Source organism: Cyprinodon tularosa, unplaced genomic scaffold, assembly GCF_016077235.1.
Source record: "Cyprinodon tularosa strain WSP-4 unplaced genomic scaffold, ASM1607723v1 ctg98, whole genome shotgun sequence".
In the NCBI taxonomy this organism is placed as follows: domain Eukaryota; kingdom Metazoa; phylum Chordata; class Actinopteri; order Cyprinodontiformes; family Cyprinodontidae; genus Cyprinodon; species Cyprinodon tularosa.
This window is the reverse complement of record NW_024039762.1, coordinates 2,237,352-2,243,846: the sequence shown is the minus strand read 5'-3', so window position 1 is coordinate 2,243,846 and position 6,495 is coordinate 2,237,352.

Sequence of the window (6,495 nt, the reverse complement as noted above, 5' to 3'; positions counted from 1 at the left end):
AAAGAGGCTTTGACATCGGGACCAGATTTATTATATATTGCCTGTGACGAGGAACTTGCGTAGGCAGGTTCCTCTGTGGTCTAGTGAGCTGAGATTGTTAAAGGTCAAATTACTTCCCATGTGATTGAAAGTAGAGATGTTAATAAAGTTGTTAAGGTTACAGGTGACTGTTATGTGTGATAAGTAGCAGAGAAATATAGCCCTTATCCTAGTCCCATAGAAAATCTGTGCACAGATTTGAATAGGCATGGGTGACCATGTGTGCTTCTAACCCTCAGTCACATTTTTTTGAGTGCGCAGATCGAAAACCAACTGGATAGAATAGAATAGCAAAGGTTATAGTAGAAGTGGTCACACAATGTGCACCTTAGAAAAATGTATAAAAATAACAGATAGGAAAATAAAACAAATAGAGAATTGTACTGTACAGTGTTTTATAATATACTACTCTGTATCTAGAGAATAAAAAATCAACAACAGATGTGGACATTTTTACAGTAATGGATATGTAAAAAATAGGAGCAACATCAGAGATGTGCAGAAAATGACTGCAGCATGTTATTTAACTAAGACAGATGCGCCTGCGATTAGTTCAGCTGCAAAAATATGACACAGGTGAACTGTATTAGAAATTTTTTTGTACAGAAATAATTAAAATAAGTACATTAACCAAGCTTTAAAATATAGAATATTCTGACGAGACATGAATAAAACATGCACACAGCCCGACCTGCACTAAGCAGCTTTTTTGCTTGCTTTATCACTTCTTTAAACGATCACGTGTCATATGATGGGGTATAGGTAAAGGTCAAACTTTAAATCAAACTAATCTTTTTTCTCACCATTAGTGGATTAGGGTTTGTAGGTAAAATATTTCAAAACACTTTAAAACAGAAAATAATTTGACTAATGTGATGTTTTTAAATAAATGGTTTTAGGAAACATATGTTTTGCACAATTTGATAAATTCCTGCCTGCTGATTTTCTCAGAAATGTCTCTTCTCTTTAATATGCATAGCTGCACATTTTTTACTCCACTTCGTAATTTTTGAAAAGCCTGAATGATCAATTTCGCTTACTGATGTAAATTAGGTCGATAAGAGCCCCGTGTTCGTTGAAGAACTTTCTGTGACTCAGACAATTGTAAATTATGACAATTTCCTTAGTTAGAAAAAAAATGATTATGACTCAGACAGATACGCATGTCATGTGTTCCTGTTTCCACTGAGTGCTACACTACTGAAATAAAGCGTCAGAGTTGAATGATGAAACTGATTCTCTTCTTAGCTTTGCATTTATGGTACTTTATTTTATATGCAAAAATCAAATATCCTACAAAAATGCAATGAGATAAGTTGCGTTTTAGATAATAACAGGAAATGTGATTGTTTTTACATCAGAACAAGCTACCTTTCAAAAGCTGCAATAATAAAGTTCTCTGTCATGAAAATTTAAAGTTGTTGGTGCTCATACCCTGGCATAAGACTATGATGCTGAATGAAGTTGGTCTGAGTGAGCAAGTAGATCTAAGTTAGAGGTGTTTTCCCCCTGGATGCTGACACTGGTGGAATAGAGGTTGGAGGATGAAGGGGACCTTAGGGAGTGAGGTGAAGATGGGGAAGAAGCCGTGGTGGGTTGCTGTTCAGCCAAAGCACAAGAATCTCTGTCGATAGACCAAATCTTTCAAACCAAAACCTGTACTCTCCTGACAGACCTCTCTTGCCGCAAGCAGTAACCAAGGTGGACCATCTTCCCGATCCTTACACAACTCCATACAGTATGAGCTGAATAATGACTTCAGGGTCTGAATATCTCTATGGCACATTGGCTCTGTGAATAATATGCCGATGCCTGATTATGCCTGATTTTAGTTGTTTTAGGACTTGGCCAAAGAGGCTAAAGAAAAAAGGGATTCTTGGTCACTTTGGAAGACCTTAAGAATACCAAAAACTGCAATTACCTGAGACAATACCTTAAAGGGAAAGTCCGGTTACTTTCAGAATACAAAGTTCTGAAAGAATTTTAACTATGAAATTATTATATACTTTTCATTAATTATAAATGTTTTTAATTAAGAGTATTTTTACCTGAATGTGCTTTACAGAAGACATCTGTTTGTCAAAGAGCACTACTGTCACCTACCATTTTTTTTTCATCCATGATGACGACGACCAGTGCACTGTGCAAAGCAGAAAGTAAGGGATTAATGACATATTTTTTCTTTGGCCAGAAGCTCGTTGGCAATTCCTCTCTCTTTAAGTTGGCAACCCAAAGACAAACTCGTCCGTGGAGTATCATGAATCAGAAAGGTGAAATAACAAATTCTATTTTTTTTTTTACTTTTACCCAATGTATTACAACATCCAACTGCTGTGCACGGGGGCATTGTCAGTTTCACCATAGCTCTCGTGAATTTAAATGAAGTCCTCTTGTTATCTTAAATAATTGTTATTGATTGCAGATGTGTATAATAGTTCCCATCTATTTTGCTTGTAAAGCGAGAGAATTGCCTTCAGCTTACAGCACTGTGACGTCACTACCGGAAGATGTCAGGTGTGAGGTGTTGTTTATATTTTTTTACTGATTAACGCTAAATGAATTAAATCACCATGAACTTATTACTTGTAAGTATAAATAATGACCCATTGTTTATTCCATGCTGACTGGACTTTTCCTTGAACAAAAGATTGCAGTATCTGCAGATTAGCAGATACTGACAACCAGAATTTGATTTTTGCAGTGTCCCAACACAATCTAATATGAAATGTTCAAAAGGATTTTTATTTACTGGTATTGGCTGAATTAGTACAGATTTAATTGACTGACTGGGGGGTTTGCCTGTGACCTGAGATGTATGACAAGTTTTGATGTAAGTCGCAATATCACGTTTCAAACGACAGCAAAAAAAATTATGCTGGATATGATTATAGGTTTTGTTAACTCCTAAATATTCAGTTTGATTGTTTGATCCCGGACAAGCCCCCATTTGTTACAACCTGGCTCAGAGGGAAGTAATAAAAGAGGGAAGATGATGTTCAGGATCAAGATTTTAACAGTCAAAGACAATTGTAAAAAATGTAAATCAAGATAATGAAAATAATAAAGAAAACCTCAAAAGTCCATGTGGTAGCCGGGCCAGCTGACAATGGCCTGCAAGCACTAGTTTCTTTTTTTTTTTTTACCATTTACCACAAGGTAGGGCCGAGACAACCATAATGTCATAGCCTCTCCTCTTTTATTTAAAGGTGTATTTTCTAATTATGCAACTGCACAAAATGATTTGTTGCTTATCAGTAATCTGTAAACATAAAATTAGGAGAAACTGCTGCCTTAATGCCCAATCTGAGAATTAATGAGAAACAAAGGAATTTAACCATTGTAGACTGACAAAATCAGACCATTCACTTTTCTTTTCAATGCGTATTTATAATAAAACAATACCTTTGTACAAGCTGATTTTTTTGTCAGCGTTTTAGAAATGTTCACAACTTAGTTACACAAGCTTTAGAAGAAACAAACAGGCATATATACAAAAAAGACCATCAACTTCTAATATAAAAGTGACAAAACAAAATATAAAAAAATACCACTTCGTTACCTTGCAGCATTTCAGAATCCAGTTTTTACGATAAAACTAATAAAAAACAAGACTTTACATTTAAAAAAAGAAAAATTACACTTTAAATAAAAAACAAAAATAACAATTGCACTCCTCTATACATTCATGTAACTAACCAAAAAGAAAATATAAAACAAACCAGCTTTACCTTGCAGCAGTCCTGAACAAATAAAAGATGACTGCTAAGAAAGTTAAATGTATTTCATTATGAAATCAAATTCTTGCTCTCAAACAGCGAGAAAGCTCTAATAGGACAAACCAGAATCCACCTTTTTCTTCATTAAAATAACTTCTATTTAACACATTTCTATTTCAAACAAATTTGAATTAATGTTTCCAGGATATATATGAATTACCACCAAAGGAATGTTTTCTTCTAATTAGATGAATCCTTAAAAAATGATACTGCAGATCAAGATCACAATATTTGCATCTAGTCTTATCTTTAAAACCTGTTGTATACTTTGCTTGTACCTCTATAAATCAATGTTGCATTTTCAGTTTTCTTTATACACCTCTGGCATCATTAAGTTAAAATTATAAAAACATTTTAATGCATAATTTGTATTTCAAGGTGTAAGGTGTTCATTTAAGGAAACCCTAAGATCACAGAAAAAAAAGGTATCTGGTCTCAGAAATTGGAGGCACCAAATCTCAGGGGAGAAAAAGTGTCAGATATGACAAAAGAAAAAGAGGCATTAGGTCTCAAAAAAGCATAATTCAACAGAAAAGAGTCCCAATGATCAGATGTAAAAAAAAAAAGAAAGGCTAAAACAGATATATAACAGCTTTAGGGAAAATAGACTGTTCCAGACAATACAAATACTGTACATTAATGTGCAACAATAACAGATAATTAATGATATCACCAAAAGCAGTTTAGATCCATAACAACACCACACTGCTGTTAAACTTTTGCTAATAATGTGTTACAGTAAAAAAAAAAAAAAAAAAGTCATGTATGTATAATTTCCCTGTCAATGAGACTTCTGGTCCTTTCAGCAGGTATTTGATGGGATTCAATATTATTTAAATCAGGACTCCTAGAATCCTAGAAGACCACTTCAGAATAGTCCAGTGTTTTCCTCTTATTCGTTCTTGGCTGTTTCTAGGTGTGTTTTGGGTCATTATCCTGTTGAAAGATCAATGACCAGCGACCTCTCTTGATAGTCTTCAGAATAAATTTTACGTTGCAGAGAGTCAAGACACCCTTTGCCAGATGAAGCTAAGATGCCCTCCAGAGCATAACAGAGCCTGTTTTCTTTTCTTGATTTTCATAATTTTTCTGTTTAATTTTTGTCTCATCTGTCAATGGGACATTCTACCAGAAGCTTTGTGGCTTTTCAATATTCGCAAATTCCAGCCTGACTCTTTTGATTTGTCTTCAACAATGTTGTCCTCCTTGGTCATCTCCCATTTGGTCAACTTTCGCTCAAAAAATTATAGATGGCGTGATCTGACACTGATGTTCCTTGAGCTTGAAGTTCACCTTTTAATCTCTAGAAGTTTTTCTGGACTCTTTTGTTACCATTCCACGATACTAGACCATTGGTCTGGTTGGTTTCAAATAAATTTTCCTCCTTCAGCCATGTCTAGGGAGGAGGGCTACAGTCCCATGGAGCTTATATTTCTGAATAGTATGTGCATATCTAGTCATACTGAAAAAGTTTAAAAAAACAATCCACTGGACTTTGTTTCCAAGGTTTAAAGACGTTTTGCTTCCCATCCAAAAAGCTTTCTCAATTCAAAATGTCTGGATTTGCATTGAGTTTGAGGCTTTATATAGTGGACAAAAAACAAGGCCTTGTATTGCTTGGAAACATGCAAATTGAACCTGACGAGCAGGTCGTTTGGTTCCATTGTTAGCCTGTTATATCTTAAACCTGTCTATGATTGTGAAAGGTGGCATGGTTCCCCTGGCTGAAGGTAGGAGGTACTTTGTTCCTCTATGATGGGGTGGGGGTTGTGGTGATGCCTGAAAGGAATCAACTCAATAACCAGATTGTAAGTTTTCGGAAGCTGCAATCTGAGTCCACCACCTTTGTTTAAGCTTGGTTTTTTTCTCTTAACATAGATGGCTTCCTTCACACTCCTTTAAAACCACCTATTTTCTTTGTCCAAAATGTGAACATTCTGTCCTTTGTCCACAAGGTGTAGATGTGCAGCAAGACCCTTAAACAGAGACTGGTGCATCCTAAAGATAAAACCGCCAGACCGAATATGAGCAGAGAGGTGTACGTTGTTCAATGCGGCGAGGAATGCTCTGATCTCTATATTGGAGAAACCAAACAGCCTCTCCACAGACGCATGGCCCAACACAGAATAGCGGCCTCCTCTGGACAAGACTCTGCAGGTTTCAGATATTACAGGCTAACAATGGAACCAAACGACCAGCTCGTCAGTTTCAATTTGCATGTTTCCAAGCAATACAAGGCCTTGTTTTTGGTCCACTATATAAAGCCTCAAACTCAATGCGAATCCAGACATTTTAAATCAAGAAAGCTTCCTGGAGGGGAAGAGAAACTTCTTCAAACCTTGGAAACAAAGTCCAGTGGATTGTTTTTTAAGCTTTTTCAGAATGACTATGACCTGGATGACTAGGAATCTTCACCAGCATATATCTAGTCATAGGAACATTAAGCTGCTTGTAGATGGTCTCATAGCCTTTACCTTTAAAGTGCTTCTCTGTATTTTTCTTTTTAATGTCTTGGGAAAGCACTTTAAAGGAATAGTACACCCAAAACATGATTAGCCTTCATTTTCTACTCACCCCCATGCTGAACAACACTCTGGAGTACTTTTTTGATATCTCAAATGCATCTGGAGATCTGGGAGGCTTCTTGCTGTCTGCTGACATTCAAATAATGGAGGTCTAT